This window comes from Psammomys obesus, unplaced genomic scaffold (genome assembly GCF_907164565.1).
Source record: "Psammomys obesus unplaced genomic scaffold, mPsaObe1.curated_primary_1811, whole genome shotgun sequence".
NCBI lineage: Eukaryota > Metazoa > Chordata > Mammalia > Rodentia > Muridae > Psammomys > Psammomys obesus.
The window spans coordinates 16748719-16766803 of NW_026592890.1; positions in this window are offsets into that span (position 1 = coordinate 16748719).

The following is an 18085-nucleotide window of genomic DNA, read 5'->3' on the forward strand; positions in this document are numbered from 1 at the left end:
TGTGAAGTTTTTCATTGTAGAAATGGAACCTCTTCAGGTTCCATTTGTTTTGTAGTTGATATAATTTCATGGTGACATAGTAACAAAGTAACTTAGTAACTTGTAATGGGTGACCGAAGAACGGCTGTCTCCTGGTGAAGATGCAATGAACATTGCTGAAACTGATAACAAGGGGGTTAGAATTTCGCCAGCCCTTGGTTGTAAAGCAGCAGCAGCGCTTAGGAGGATTGACTCCTGTTTCGAAATAAGTGATAGTACGCATAAAACGCTACCAGATACCATTTTATGTGACAAGGAAATTCTTCATCCCCTAAGAGTCCATGGGGATGACGTTTTTCCTTTTCATTTTATAAAATCACCAGTTTTTTTTTATTTCTTTTTTTTTTTGTATTTTATTTTTTTCTTATCAGTTACATTTTATTAACTCTGTACCCCAGCCGTGTCCCGATCCCTCATTCCTTCCCAGTCCCTCCCTCCCTCCCTCATCTCCACCGTGCCCCTTGCCAAGTCCACTGATAGGGGGGACCTCCTCCCCATTCATCTGATCCTGTTTTATCAGGTATCTTCAGGACTGGATGCAAAGTTCTCCTCTGTGGCCTAACAGGACTGCTCCTCCCTTGGAGGGTGGGGAGGCCAAAGAGCCAGTCATTGAGTTCCTGTTAGAAATAGTCCTTGTTCCCCTCACTATGGGAAACCAATTGGTTACTGAGCTACCACAGGCTACATCTGAGCAGAGGTTCTAGGTTACATTCATACATGGTCCTTGGTTGCATGTCAGTCTCAGAAAAGACCCTGTGCCCAGATATATTTGGTCCTTGTGGAGCTCCTATCCTTTCCTCATCAGACTAACTCCCCTTCTTTCTTATGATTCCCTGTACTCTGCCAAAGATTTGGTCATGAGTCTTTGCTTTGAAAACACTGCTAGTTAGAGTCTTTCCAATGCGCTCAGTAGACTCCTGTCATATGTTCAATGCACATCCCATCTGTCATTCTAAACGAGAATTGATCATCTTACCCCATGTCCACTCTCTTGATTATCTTTTTTAGGTGTACAGATTTCATTATGTTTATCATATCTTATAGGTCTATATAAGTGAGTATATACCGTGTTTGTCTTTCTCCTTCTGGGATATTTCACTCAGGATGATCTTTTCTAGGTCCCACCATTTGCCTGCAAATTTCATGATTTCCTCGTTTTTGATTGCTGAGTAGTATTCCATTGTGTAAAAATACCTCAATTTCTGTATCCATTCCTCCGTTGATGGACATCTGGGTTGTTTCCAGGTTCTGGCTATTACAAATAAAGCTGCTATAAACATGGTTGAGCAAATATCCCTTTTGTGTACTTGAGCAAACTTTGGGTATATACCTAGCAGTGGTATAGCTGGGTCTTGAGGAAGCACTATTCCTAATTGTCTTAGAAAGCGCCAGATACATAAATCACCAGTTTTTTAGCCTTTAGCAGCCATCCCTTTTATCAACGAGCAGCTACCAATCACACCAAGGAAGGAGCAGAAGGACAGTGGAGCTCAGCTGGTCACTGGCATGTTTACAATAAAGTCTTTTTGAGTAAGAATGCATACTGACTGCTTTCAACATTTCTTTGACAAAATTAACTAAAAGGAACAATTTGAGGGAAAAGGGGCTTATTTGGGATCAGAGTTTCAGAGGTTTTGGTCAATTCTAGTGAGGAGGACAGTATAGAATTCATGGCAACAGGAGTATAAGATGGAGACACTTGTCATAACACTTTTTCCAGGGAGTAGAGAAAGCAGAGAAAAACCAGAGACTCACCCAAGTGATCTCTCTCTGCTTAGTTTCCACCTCATAAGGGCTCCACAAGCCCATAAGAAAAGGACCACCTTGTGGGAATAGACATTTGATACAGGGCCTTTAAGAGCACATTACAGATCAAAACCACGCAGGGAATGTACAAAGCACACCTAATAGACTGTAGTATACTAGAAACGTGAAATTTATGTGCACTAACCCAAAAGTCGCCATGTGACCTGCTTTAGTGTAACTGACTATATTTCTGTGGTCTGGGGTAGAAGTCACAAGCATGCAATGATGTTTAAATCATGAGAAAACTGAATTAGAAGAGAACAAACTCTCTCTAGAAAAGGAACCAAAATAATCTTACAGTGCTATTAGGCCTGCAACTAATCATTGCAGTAACATTGCAGCTAAGTATGACCTACAGGCCTCACCCTGAGAAGGCTCAGTATTTAGAAATATTTTATAAATATGCCTGTGATATCTTTGAGTAGATGGTGCAATTCATGAGGCCTCCTGCATGTGAAGCTATTTACCACTAGATACATTCCCCAGCCCTTTTTCTATGCTTTCAAGACAGGGTCTCAAAAGGTTTTCTAAGCTGGCCTTGAACTTGGAATCTTTCTACCTAAGCCTCAGAGGCTGGTATTCAAGCTGCTACCACCAGACCAGTAGGGAAGTAGTCCCTGCATTTTTTTTTCTTTTTTGGTGTAAAGATGTGTTATGATTCGTATAATAATAATATTAGGAGGAATATGCACTAAAATGAGAGAAAAAAGGAAAACGGAAGAGTGCTTCCTTTCTGAGCGTCTTGTGGGTGAGTTGCTGCGTGACACTTTCGTTATTAAACTGTGCTCTCGTTTGTCCTCTAGATGTGAGCTGATAATTGCTCTGGAAGCTGGGATAAAAGATAATTAGTATATTTAACGGGAACTGCTCCTTATATTATGCTAAATAAATTGGTACACAGAACCAAAAATGCTATTTTGCCCTGAAATGTGTGTGTATTAAGAACGTGTTGGATTTTTCAGATGTTACAACTCTACAATATTAATAATAAAAGATAAACACTTTAATTTGAACTGTCTTGAGTGAAGTTGACTATGAAAATCATATTTTTTTTCCTAATTTAGTATTTTTTTAAATTCTTTATTAATTACACTTTATTCACTTTGTATCCCCCCTGTGGTTCCCTCCCTCCTCCCGTCTCAATCCATCCCTTCCCCCCCACTCTGCACACATGCCCCTTCCCAAGTCCACTGATAGGGGACTTTTCCTTCCTTCTGATCCTAGTCAATCAGGTCTCATCAGGAGCGGCTGCATTGTCTTCTACTGTGGCTTGGTAAGGCTGCTCCCCTCTCAGGGGGAGGTGATTAAAGAGCAGGCCAATCAGATTATGTCAGAGGCAGTCCCTGTTCCCAGTACTATGGAACCCACTTGGACACTGAACTGCCATGGGCTACATCTGTGCAGGGGTTCTAGGTTATCTCCATGCATGGTCCTTGGTTGGAGTATCGGTCTCAGGAAAGACCCCTGTGCTCAGATTTTTTGGTTCTGTTGCTCTCCTTGTGGAGTTCCTATCCTCTCCAGACCTTACTGTTTCTAACTTCTTTCATAAGATTCCCTGCACTCTTCCCAACAGTTGGCCATAAGTCTAAGCATCTGCTTTGATAGTCTGCAGGGCAGAGCCTTTCAGAGGTCCTCTGTATCAGACTCCTGACTTATTCGCTCTTTTCTCCTTCTTCTGATGTCCATCCTCTTTGCTTTTCTGGATAGGGATTGAACATTGAGCATTTTAGCAAGAGTCTTCCCTCTCGATTAGTTTCTTTAGGTGTACAGATTTTAGTAGGTTTATCCTATATTATATGTCTATATGAGTGAATATATACCATGTGCGTCTTTCTGCTTCTGGGGTAGCTCACTCACTCAGGATGATCTTTTCCAGATCCCACCATTTACCTGCAAATTTCGTGATTTCCTTATTTTATTGCTGAGTAATATTCCATTGTGTAGATGTACCACAATTTCTGTATCCATTCCCCCGTTGTGGGGCATCTGGGTTGTTTCCAGATTCTGGCTATTACAAATAAAGCTGCTACAAACATGGTCTAGCTAATTTCCTTATTGTGTACTTGAGCCTCTATTGGGTATATGCCTAGGAGTGGTATAGCTGGATCTTGAGGAAGCGCTATTCCTAGTTGTCTGCGGAATCAATGGAACCAAGAGTTGGTTCTTTGAGAAAATCAACAAGATAGACAAACCTTTAGCCAAACTAACTAAAAGGCAGAGAGAGACTATCCAAATCAACAAAATCAGAAACGAAAAGAGGGACATAACCACAGACACTGAAGAAATCCAAACAATAATTAGGTCTTACTTCAAAAGCCTATATGCCACAAAATTTGAAAATCTAAATGAAATTGACAATTTTCTTGACGGATTCCACATGCCAAACCTGAATCAAGACCAGGTAAATCAATTAAATAGTCCTATGTCCCCTATGGAAATAGAGGCTGTCATCAAAAGTCTCCCATGAAAAAAAAAAAAAAAAAAGCCCAGGGCCAGATGGTTTCAGTGCAGAATTCTACCAGAAAAATCTTATATTTAAGTGTGTGTGTGTGTAACTGACATATATGTATATGTGTATATTCTATATCAATCTTGATTGCATTGTCTCCATTTTTGTTGTTCTTAGAGTTTGTTAATATATAACAGCTTAATGTTCCAAATGTGCACAGCAAAATAGAATATCAATATTTACACTTGCAGTGGAAAGTGATGCAAAGACCGTGAGCCAAACATTAAGCAGAACATCTGGAATACTATGGAAGAGTGGGCTAAGGATTGAAGGAGCCAGAGTGGTCAAGGACACCACAGGAAAACGGATAGACTCAACTAACCTGGGCCTATTGGGGCCATAGAGACTGAACTGCCAACCAGAGAGCATGCCTGGAACAGACCTAGACCCTCTGCACATATCCAACAGTTGTGCAGCTGGGTCTTCCTGGGGGGACTCCTAACAGCAGGAGCAGAAGCTTTCTCTGACTCCTTTTCCTGCCTTTGTGCCTCTTCCCCCTAACTGGGTTGCCTTGTCTATGAACAATAGAAGATGCATGCCCCTATTCCCATCATAACTTGATCTAGCAAGGTAAGTTGATTCCATGGGAAGCCTCCACTCTTCTCAAGAGTAGAGGAAAAAGTGGATAGGGGGAAGGAAAGTGAAAAGAATGGACTGGGAGAAGAGGAGGTAAGCAAAATTGTGATCCATTGGGATGTGGGATATAAAGTAAACAAATAACTTAAATAAAAAGTTTGAAGGTAAAAAAAAACACTTAAATTTTAACTTTATTTAACTGTATGCTCCACTTTGTCCAATATTGTTTTCATTTTTGTTATTGTTGTAGTTAATGCAGAATAGCCACAAAAGATTCAGGATGCAGAGCTCAAGGCTGGCAGGAACCACATAGCATGGTCCTGATGGACTAAGCATGAATACTGTGAGGTACAATCAGGAGACGTCAGCTCATCCTTAGCTTATTAAGTCACCAATTTATGGCTAAAATATGACTAGAATACCTATTCTATGAAATTTTATCTCCATATATTTTCAAGGGCAAATTTGTATGGATGCAGGTATAATATCTCTTTTCCAAATTCATCTTTGAACTACATGGAAATAGGTGCTAAGTCTGGGTTTCCTCCTGAACTTATAATAGTTCTTATAAACATGTGACTGACACTAACTCTTGAGTGACTCTCAGTAACTGCTACCAGCTACTGAATTTATTCCTCAACTGATCAATCCTGCTTTGATGCAGAGAGATGAGTGGGAGACAACAGAGCCTGGGAGCCTCTAAGCCTTTTATAACAGCATTTGGAAGAATGTGACTTTTTTTTTTTTTTTTACAGCTTACAAAGAAGTAAGGAAGGGAAAACAATGCAGTAGAATATGTTTCAATAACATATTATTGTATCCAAAAAGTTACGTCCCAAGTAGAAAAATTAACTTGTATTTTTTATTGCGTCTAGGATAGTCTGTATTAAGGGAACATGAAAGCAACCATAATCTGAAACTTATCAAAATGTGTCTGTTATAGTGAAACTTTAACAGACTTTTTCTGACTTTAATAGCAATTATTATTTTAATGACCCCCAACCTATGATGTGCCATCAAGCTTTGAGAACCACTAATGAAAATAAATTTACTTAAAAGTCAAATTTATCATTAAATATGAAAGTAGTGACCTTGAACATTATAAGTGATTTTTGTTGGTTTGAAGATAAGATAAAGCCTTATTAATTCAGATTCTACTTAATTTGGAATTTGTGATCGTTTGCTGGCTGACATTTCTTTTTGCATTATCTTGAAAGTTTTCACTGAATTGATGAATAGCTTAAAGAAGATGGCGGGACATTTAACCTTTATAAAAGAGACAACATCATTTTAGAAGACTTTATAACATTGTTTATATGCAAATAGATGCTATTATATATGAATTGAGTTTTGTCTAGTAAGGCAAGCCTAGACTAATTTGTTTTTATAAATATAGTTTTAGTTACTCTTGCATACATAAAATAATTCCAACTAATTAAAGACAGTGAATTGCCTATGCTTATTAGTCATTCAACTGCTAAATAAGTATTTGTTGAAGAGTGTAGAAAGACCCATAAATGGCTTAGAGACAGACATCATGGTTTTTATTTTATTTTATAAGTTTTTCAACTTATTGTAATGTCTTAAATCTTAGTTTGCTTAACTCTGTTAGCAAATATATTTGAAAATATATCATCAATATCCATATTTTCTGAATTTGGGGGGGGGACAGGGTCTCATGTAACCCAGTATGGCCTCAAATTAGCCATGCATCTGGTACTGACCTTGAAGTCCTAAACTCCTTCCAACTTCTAGTGCTGGGATTACAGCTGTGTGCTAGCATGTCCAGCTAATATATGCACACTTATCTATAAATCACATTCGGATAATATGCTAATATTATAATAGAGCTTATAATATGCTAATAACAGTGAGGTACACTAAAAATCAGTTTAAGGATAAATATGACAGGATAAGATAAAAAGAAATACAAGTCAAAGTTCAAATAACGAATCTTGATGTCCATATACCAACTTTGTCTCCTGCTACTCGTGTGGGAGGTTGCTTAGTAGAAGAATAGGCATTGAGTTAATAGAGGGATATTTATAAATATGATAAGTACTATAGAGCTAGAATATAGTTCTATTTATATATATTTATAAATATGATAAGTACTATAGAACTAGAATATAGCTCAGAGATAGTGTCTGCATATAAATACACAAAGCCCCAGGTTTAAGCTTTACCTCTAAGAAGAAAAAAAAATAAACACACACACACACACACACAAAGTAGAAGAGGGTAAGAGAATGTCATTAAGTGTGATATGAGGGTAAGATAATGTCATAAGAGAGTGATCTAAGTGTGATTGCAATCCATTGCATACGTGTAAAAAGACTGAAAAAGTTAAATGAAATCCATCGTAAGGGAAAAATGTGTGTATGTATGTATATACACACACATATGTACACACATATAACACACACACACACACACATATATATGTTGAGGGGGTGAGTTACATAATGAGGTTAGAAATACTATACTGGGGAAGTATTTGCACTGAGTCCTGAATTAACCAGATTAAAAATGGGAATTCTGAGTTTGTGGTAGGAAGTTCGGTGTCTGAGCTGAAAGGTGATGGCGAGGACAGCTGGGCTATGAGGACTAGGGTTTGCAGCAACAATAGTGTTTCACAGGTAGAATAGGATAGTAGTAACAAATTTGGAATTTTGTCTCAGTTCAGTGACAAACAGCTGCAGCGGTTTAGGCAAGGAGTTGCCATTAGTCGATTTGAACTTTATAAATGTAAGTTGTCATGGCAACACTGCGGTGTTTGACGTTAGAGTGCAGTGGTTGGTGCTCTACTTTCTGAGATAAGCAAGACTGGAGAAATGGAATTGGATAGGGACATGCCATATTTGAGATTGTATTTGTGAGATTAATGTCAGCTGTCATACAGCTAAATTCCACATCGGAGCGATATGAAAGAGTACTACATTGCTTACATTGATACATTCAGTTGGTGATTAAGGAATTTTCCATATTAGGTGTCCCATACTGAAACAATGAAACTAGCTACTGGAAAAGAAGAGTCTGAAGAATATACACTCATTTCTTGTTGTGCACAGAGCAGAAGGACAGCTATCTATTGCACTCATATATTTTTATTGAAGGGGAATTAGTTACAAGGTCCCAACAAAAAGTAAAGTGAACACTTGCTTTTGATGAGCTCAGCTTATTGAGGTTGCACACATGAGGAGATTATGAGCTGTTTGTCTATCTACGCCTGCCCTAGTTTACTTAACACAGTGTTCTCTGAAGTGTTTGGAAACGTGAGTAGAAAAGGAAAAAAAAAAAAAAAAACTACTCTAACCTAGATGCTCTCCAAAGTGCCATGTACTCTGAAATACTGGTTTCGAATTATTGTCTCTGGACTATAAACAAACGTATAGACATCTTTGGTAGAAGAAAGGTAACCATGAGTGATGGAATTAAAATAGAAACATTATGCATGCGGTATCTGTCTTTATCTCTTTCTCATGTGTGTGTGTCTGTGTGGTAAGATGCATAAGGTTAGTGTCCCATACAGTAACACATTTTTTTTTCCTGCTGTGAAAATGAGAATATAGAATAGCCTCTTCTAATGGTGATGAGAAAGAACTATCTTTGTTTATGGGCAGAGGATGAGCGTGTGACAGAGTAACAGACCTTTAATCATGTCTAAGATTCCCCATGTGAACAAAACAGAACATTAATCTTACATGCTGGTATAGTCATAAGTTCAGGTTTGTCAAACCCTAAGCCTTGTGACAGGTGTTTGCTGTCACTAATGACTTCTTCCTTTTCATCTTTGCCCTTTGTAAAGGACATGAAGGATCTCACCGCCTATTATTTTTGTAGTGTGACTTTGGCCATTATTATTATTTTTTTATTGCTTTGAGGTTTCAGGTATTTTCAGCTGGACTCTTCAGATGCTCTACAGTATTAGGCTCACTTTCTCATTACTGGCATTGGGGGAGACAATAAAACTGAACAGCCCCAGTGACATACCAGGATATCTGTATTCATAGCATTTGTTACAATTTTTTCCCTTGTTTCCACTCAGCTACTGGCATTTGGGAATCACTTCCTAAACCAACTTATTATAGTGAAATATTTAAATTAGTGTGTGCTTCTGAAAAACTCAAGCTAAGACAGAAAATGACTTGTTAAATGTCATTGCAATGGTGACAATGGGGCTTTCCGTACTACATTCCTAAACTGTACTATGTGCATTGAGCTTGTAGTTTATTGGATTCAGACCTTTATGTAGCAAGGTTACATTAAACCAATCACATTGAAAAATAAGGATTCATAAAATTTCTCTTCAACCTCTTTTTGTTTAGGTCGTTTACGATGGTCAATTAAAATGAATTTGAACTTTAATAAGAAAATGTAATGCATATCCCTATATTCTTAGGCTTTCTTACTTTGTATTAGTTCTGTTCCTCATTGCTGGGACTCAGTGTCTGACAATAAGCAAGCTAAGTTAGGTAAAACTCGTTAGGCTCACAGTTCTAGGGGATACAGTCTGCTTTGGCAGGAAAGCATGGTAGCAGCTCATATCTGCAGGCAGAAAGTAAAGAGGACTGTTGGTGTTCAGCTCTTCCCCTTATTTAGTCTATGTGGGATGGTTCACCCACATTCAGAGTTTTCTTCTCTCCTCACTTAATATTTACCTTAAACACCCTTATGAACATACCCAGTGACAAGTTTGCTGATAATTCTATCTGCAATCAATCTGATAAAGAGAATTAATAATCACATACTCTGATCCCTCCTAAAAATATGAGGAAATACGTGGACAGTTACTGCACTTTTCTTCATTGTCCACAGTCTCATTATGTGATGATTACTGGGAAAAAAGTGGGTTGTTCTTCGCCTTTCTTCTGCATGAACATGACGGACGGGAAATGATAAAGTGACATGTATGTAAGGGTTGCTCCCCTGGGGAGCTGAAGTACTACTTTTTAGCTAGTGACACAAAAAACATAGGTGAAAAACAAACAAACAAACTGGTGTGTTGAGTTTATGTGAGGATCTTCATTGCATGAAGAATATGTAGCATGGCAGTGATTGCTAAAAAGAGCCTTAACTGTATCTCCCTATTTCTTTTGTGTTTTCTTAAGAGTTAAGTGCAGATTATAAGTGATTTTTATTTAATTTTTGTTTGACAATTTCTTTGATTGTGATACCATACCTGACTAGATTACAACAGACCCCTGTAATTTTCAGGTTAGAAATAATTACATACAGCCAATATATCTTAAATAAAATTCCTACTAAATTTAGTTGCGAAACTTCTTTTACCTGTGTAGGAGGCTTGTAGCTTTGATGAGACAGCATGACTATCCTTGGATGTGAGGTAAAGAAAGAGCAAAGAATGAAGAAGCAGAACAGGTTTAATTTAGAAATAATATCAAGAGAAATGGGTCTAGAGCTCCTGAAATAGTTGTGTTTCTCTGATGTCAGGCAGAAAGTTCAGGTAGGTCAGCTACTGGAGGAGTCAAAGGAAGGAAGGACATGGCACATGCTGAGGCTTCTTCTTAAGGGAAAACTCACTTGGACACTGAGCAGGGGTTCTAGGTTATATCCATGAATGGTCCTTGGTTGGATTATCAGTCTCAGACCCCTGTGCCCATATTTTTTGGTTCTGTTGTTCTCCTTGTGGAGTTCCTGTCCTCTCCAGGTCCCACTATCTCCCTCTTCTTTCATAGGATTCCCTGCACTCTGTCAAAAGTTTGGTTAAGAGTCTCAGCATCTGCTTTGATTGATAAATTACTGGGTAGAGTCTTTCAGAGGCCCTCTGTGGTAGGGTCCTGTCCTGTTCCCTGTTTTCTCCTTCCAATGTCCATTCCATTTGTCTTTCTGAGTGAGGATTGATCATCTTACCCAGGGTCCTCCTTCTTGCTTAGCTTCTTTAGGTGTACAGATTTTAGTCATAGGGACTGTATCTGACTTGAACTCAGTGGCTGGCTCTTTGAACACCTCTTCCTGAAGAGAGAGCAGCCTAATCAAGCTACAGAGGAAGACAATGCAGCCAGTCTTGATGAGACCTGATAGACCAGGGTCGGAAGGGGAGGAGGACCTCCCCTATCAGTGGACTTGGAGAGGGGAATGGGAAGAGAAAAAGGAAGGAATGTGGGATTGGGAGGGAATGAGGGAGGGGGTACAGCTGGGATACAAAGTGAATAAACTGTAATTAATATAAAAAATAAAATTAAAAAGAAGGGAAGACTCCCTGGGGAAGAGCCACAGTGGAGCTGGCCACAGGGAATTTGCCTGAAAATGACAGTTTGGTGAAGTTTCTACCTGTGAGTGAGCCCACTGCTAATGTCTAGGCCAGTTGCACGTGTGAAGCTGCTCAAACAAGTTGGCCTAGTGTGGAAAAAGAAAGGAAGGAAGGTACAGGGAAAGAAGGTAAATGAGTTCCATTGACTTAGCTGCTGAGGTTCCTAAGCTGCTGAGCTTAGGGAGGAGCTTCCCAGGACAGTTAAAGGACAGAAGTGTTTAGTCTACAAGGGCTGGGCCTGCTGAGGATGCCTTCAAGGGAAGATGCCACAGGGGACTCTGGTTAGAAACTCCATTAAGTCCATAACAAGGACAGCAAGAGGCATGTTTGGGATAACTGAAAGCCTTGTTAATAATGGATTTCTTTTTGTTTTGTTTTTAATAATATTTTAATTATTCTTTGAGAATTTAATACAATATATTTTGATCATATTCATTCCCCTGTCCCAACTAATCCCAGTTCCTCTCCCACCTCACAGCTCCCCACCCATCTAGCTTCATGGCCTCTCTCACTCCCCTGCCCCATCTCTCTCTGTGTGTCTCTCTCTTTCTGTCTCTCTCTTTCTGTTTCTCTGTCTCTGTACCTTTCTTTTCCATAAAAACAAACAAACAAAAAGGAAAACAAAATGAGAAAACGACACTCTATTTTGTATTAGCTGAGTACTGCTGGTCACGTGACCTACCTGGGATTGCATGTGTTTTCAAACAGGCAGATGTAGTTATTTTATTTGTATTTATTTAACTATTTCTCATGTGTGTTTATGCATTTACATATGAGATAAAGAGGAAGAGACAGGGGTGGGAGATACACCTGATCCTGTGCTTACAGAACCTTCAGGAGCTCCAACTGTCCTCTTCTGTCCCTTTTCACCCTGTTACCTTGGCACGAGATCTCTCACTAAACCTGATGCTGGACTGGAGGCCAGCAAACCCTAGTATTCCTCCTGCGGTGCCTAGCTGGGCATTTGAACTCAGGTCCTCATGCTTGCTCGGCAAGTGCTCTTACCCATGTCACAGGCCTCTGTGTCAAAGTTACTGCCAGAGCAAACACAACACGTGATTCTCTGAGTACATGTCTCTGGTATGCCCTTCAAGCACGTTTAACCTGGAAATTCTACCTTGATGGTGTGGCCACTGGAGTGACATTGAAATTGTCAGTGTGCAGGTCTTCTGGCATAAACACACTCACAGTGCACATCCACTATTGTTTACAGAAGTAGCATAGTAATAATGGACTTCTTAAAAGCTTCAGAGTGGGTAGAGTGAAAAAAGGATCCATCTTCAGAAAATACAGATGAGTGAAAAAAAAAAAAAGGCCACCTGTGTTATTAGCTATTGTTCTGAATGAGGCAAGATTAAAGAATTTCAGGAAACAAAATAAATCTGGAGAGAAGCAAGAGTTCAGGGCAGACCATTGTGGCTGTGGGAACAACTCAGCATCCTCATCAGAAGAAAAAAATCGAACACAGTAGAAGCTTCAGGAGCAAACATGCCGAGTCACACCAGGATGAGAGGGACTTCAAGGAAACTCCTGAGACAAAATTTGTTCTTGCTTTAGTGTTCACACTACGCTTAACAACACTGAAGAAAGAACAGGCCCAGAGCCAGGCACAGTGGCACAGGCCGTTAATCCCAGTACTTGGGAGGCAGAGGCAGGTGGACCTCTGTGAGTTTCATGCCAGCCAAGACGACATAGTGAGACTCTGTCTATGCAAAGGAACAAATAAACAAAAAGCCCATGAAGTACGGTAGCACTGATGTTTTGATTGGCAGAGAGATGATTGAAGGAGAAGCTAATGAAAAAGTCCTCTAGGAAGCCGCAAGGCAGGAGAAATAGCTAATGGTCTGCAGAAGTTAGAATAACTAAAGCGATAAGGGGAAAAGCCAAGACAGAATTTTACTTTTAAAACACTGGCAAGACTCATGGCAGAAGCTCTCAGAGAGACAGAAAGACATTTTTATTGCTTAGCTGCATAATTTCTTCCACCTATGAGTGGAAGAAAAGGAACTATATGATTTGTAGAATCTAAGGAAAACAAAACAAACCAACCAACCAAACAACAACAACAAAAACCAGATCAGGAGCCTCTTGTACAAAGCAAAATGACCTAAGGAAAAAAAAGAATATTAACAAAAGAAGGAGATACTTGCTAATCTTTATTATTACAAATGAAAACTTAAAACAAATCATGTATTATGAATTAGCCATTCAATACTCTAAACCGTAAAAGGATTTGGAAGCAACATTGAACATACTGTTTGTTGGACTACATGAGAATTGGGAAGGTGGTGAAAAAGAATGTGAGGGTAAATGACACTTAAATTCCAACTTCACACATAAGGTACTCTTTGGCACAGGGTATTCTTTTTCTTTTATGACTTTTAAATTTTTTTTAATTTAAGCTTATTCATTTATTTATTATTTATATTTTTATTATTTATATTTTTATTATTTTTTAATTTATTAATATTTTAATAATTACAGTTTATTCGCTTTGTATCCCAGGTGTAGCCCACTCCCTTGTCCCCTTCCAATCACGCCCTCCCTCCCTCTTCTTCTACTATGCCTCTCTCCCAGTACACTGACAGCAGAGGTCCTCCTTCCCTTCCATCTGATCCTAGTCTATCAGGTCTCATCAGTACTGGCTGCATGGTCTTCCTCTGTGACCTGGTAAGGCTGCTCCTCCCTCAGGAAGGGGCAATCAAAGAGCCAGCCCCTGAGTTCATATCAGAGACAATCCATGTTCCCCTTACTAGGAAACACTCTTGAACACTGAGCTGCCATGGACTACATCTGTGCAGGGGTTCTAGGTTATCTCCATGCAAGATCCTTGTTGGGAATATCAGTCTCAGAAAAGACCCCTAGGCCCAGATTTTTTGGTTCTGTGGCTCTCCTTGTGGAGCTCCTGACTCCTACAGGTCAGGTCAAGACCCCTACAGGTCTTTCTATCTCCCCCTTCTTTCATACGATTCTCTGCATTCTACCCAAAGTTTAGCTATGAGTCTTAGCATCTGCTTTGATACCATGCTGGGTAGTCTTTCAGGGGGCCTCTGTGGTATGCTCCTGTCCTGTTTCCTGTTTTCTCCTGATGTCCATCCCATTTGCCTTCCTGAATGAAGATTGAGCATCAGACCCAGAGTCCTTCTTGATTAGCTTCTTTAGTTGTACAGATTTTAGTATGATTATCCTATATTATATGTCTAATATCAACTTATAAGTGAGTATATACCATGTGTGTCTTTCTTATTCTGGGATACCTAACTCAGGATGATCTTCTCTAGTTCCCACCATTTGCCTGCAAAATTAATGATTTCCTTGTTTTTACTAGCTGAGTAGTATTCCATTGTGTAAATGTACCACAATTTCTGTATCCATTCCTCAACTGAGGGACATCTGGGTTGTTTCCAGATTCTGGTTATTACAAATAAAGCTGCTACAAATATGGATAGTAAATATCCTTGTTGTATACTTGAGCATCTTTTGGGTATATGCCTAGGAGTGGTATAGCTGGATCTTGAGATAGCACTGTTCCTAATTGTCTGAGAAAGCGCCAGATTGATTTCAAAACTGGTTGCACAAGTTTACATTCCCACCAACAATCTCTACATCCTTTCTAACATGTATTGTCATTTGAGTTTTTGATCTTAGCCATTCTGATGGGTGTAAGTTGAAATCTCAGGGTGGTTTTGATTTACATCGACTGGATGACTAAGGACATTGAACATTTCTTTATGTGTTTCTCTGCCATTCAATAAACCTCTTTTGAGAATTTTCTGTTTAGGGGTGTATCCCACTTTTAAACTGGATCAGTTGCTTTGTTTGTGTTTTACATTTTTATATTCTGGATATTAGCCCTCTGTCAGATATAGGGTTGGTAAAGATCCTTTCCCAAACTGTAGGCTGCCATTTTGTTCTGATGACAGTGTCCTTTGCTTTATAGAAGCTTTTCAGTTTCATGAGGTCCCATTTATTGATTGTTGATCTTAGAGCCTGTGCTGTTGGTATTCTGTTCAGGAAGTTGTCTCCTGTGCCAATGAGTTCAAGGCTCTTCCCCACTGTTTCTTCTTACAGGTTTAGTAATTCTGGTTTTATGTTGAGGTCTTTGATCCACTTGGACTTTAGTTTTGTGCAGGGTGATAAATATGGTTCTATTTGTATTTTTCTACATGTAGATATCCAGTTAAACCAGCACCATTTGTTGAAGATGTTATCTTTTTTCCATTGTATTGTTTTGGCTTCTTTGTCAAAACTCTAGTAACCATAGGTGTATGGGTTTATTTCTGAGGCATCTATTCCATTTCATTGGTCTACCATTCTCTTTCTGTGCCAGTACCATGCAGTTTTTATTACTGTTGCTCTATAGTACAGCTTGAGATCAGGGATGGAGATACCCCCAGATGACATATTATTGTACAGGATTGTTTTAGGAATTCTGGGTTTTTTGTTTTTCCATATGAATTTGAGAATTGTTCTTTCACATCCTGTAAAGAATTGTGTTGGGTGGGTCACATAGTAATGGGAAGAGGGACTGCCTCTGACACAATCTGATTGGTTTGCTTTTTGACCACCTCCCCCTGAGGGGAGAGCAGTCTTACCAGGCCACAGAAGATGACAATGCAGCCACTCATGATGTGATCTGATAGACTAAGATCAGAAGGAAGGAGAGGAGAGGAGGACCTCCCCTATCATTGGACTTGGGGAGGGACATGCCTGAAGAAGAGGGAGGAAGGGTGGGACAGGGAGGAGAGGAGGGAGGGGCTTATAGGGGGATACAAAGTGAATAAAGTTTTAAAAAATAATAATTAAAAAAAAGAAGACAAGAAAGAATTGTGTTGGTATTTTGATGGAATTGCATTGAATCTGTAGATTGCTTTTGGTAGGATGACCATTTTCACTATGTTAATCTTACTGATCCATGAGCATGGGAGATCTTTCCATCTTCTGAAATCTTTTTCGATTTCTTTCTTCAGAGACTTGAAGTACTTTTCAAACAGGCCTTTCAGTTGCTTGGTTAGAGTCACACCAGGGTACTTTATGTGATTTGTGGCTATTGTGAAGGGTATTGTTTTCCTACTTTCTTTCTCAGCCCTTTTGTCTTTTGTATTCAGGAGGGCTACTGATTTTTTTTTTTTTTTTTTTTTAGTTAATTTTGTATCCAGACACTTTGTTGAAGGCATTTATCAGCGGAAGGAATTCTCTAGTAGTATTTTTGGTGTCACTTATGTATACTATCATATCATCTTCAAATAGTGATACTTTGACTTCTTCCTTTCTGATTTGTATCCCCTTAATCTCCTTTAATTGTCTTATTGCTCTAGCTATGACTTCAAGTACTATGTTGAAGAGATATGGAGAGAGTGGGTAACCTTGCTGTGTCCCCAATTTCAGTGGGATTGCTTTAAGTTTCTCTCTGTTTAGTTTGATGTTGGCTATAGGCTTGCTGTATTTTGCTTTTACTATGTTTAGGCATGTTGCACAGAGTATTTTAACTCCACATATGTTTATCCTTCTAAACCCCCTTATAATTAACATTTTCAAATTAGGTTGAGCTTCTGCATTTTAGTCACCTTTTAATTAACGTGTTTAACCAATGACATTATTTATAATTTATAAACGTTTTCCATGATTAGTCAACTCTTAAAAGTTTATGGTGTCTTGCTAGAGCTGCCCAAACTGAATAAGACATAGTTTAAGACAGAGAGAAGTGTAGTCATTCATAGGAGATGGAGGGCAGAAGAAATGGAGAATCATAGATATGTAATAGTATGGAAGTAAAGGGAAAACTATGCTAAGTAAAAATGCTCACAGAGTAATAGGCAATGCACACAAGTCCACTGATGCAGGAATGGGACTGAAAGGGCATAATCACCTATTGGTGAGTAGATTGATTCCAAAATGAAACAAACAAACAAAAAAAAATCCTGACCGACTAAAGAATGAATGAAATGTAGGAAGGGATGACCTTTAGGGCAGGTTCTTAGGAAACTTTCCTATGAACGTTGGAATCGGAGATGCTGTATAAAGTATAAGGTACTCAAAACTGAAGAAGAAGAAGATTTATACTTTAAGAACAGTGAAACTGTGAACATGTCAGTGGCAGGTTGGATAGTATGATAGGACAAAGAAAATCAGCAATGTAGGATTGACCAGAATGGCCATGAGCAAAAGTCCCAAAGAAGATGTCTCAGTGTGGTGAAACAGCACGGCATAAAGTAACTTGGAGATGAGAAGGTTTCGCTTGGCTTTTGCTTCTACCTCATTTTTCATCACTGAAGGAAGTCAGGACAGGGATTCAAGCACAGTAGAAACCTGGAGACAAGAGCTGATGAAGTCATGGAGAAGCGCTGCTTACTGGTTTGCTTTTCACGATTTCTCTCAGCCTGTTTCAGTATAGAACCCAAGCCCACAAGCTCAAGGGTAGTCCCACCCATAGTAGTCCAGGCCATCCACCATCATTCACTAATCAAGAAATTGCCCTATAGCCTGATCTTATGGAGGCATTTTCTTAATTGAGGCTCCCTCCTCTAGCTTGTGACATGTTGACAAAAAAGTAGCCAGAACAAAAGGGACTTAAGCAGCCACAGGAGGTGGAATCCCAGAGAAGGGGAGTGAGCGCACAGAGGAATGAAGACCTGGATTGTCAGTCAGGAATTGTCTTCCATTATAGCAGAAGGACAAGTGGACAGCGGACTTTAGAAAGTAGAGAGACCCATTGATTGGGTTTGTGGAAATAAAGGTGACCTTATGTGGACTAAGAAGTGTGAGTCTCCATGGAACAAAACCTGGAGGTATCACTGCAGAAGCAAAACACATACAGTGGCACCCTTGATCTTGTCAGCTGTGAGATAAAGCACTTCCTCACTAGACACGTGAAACCCAGC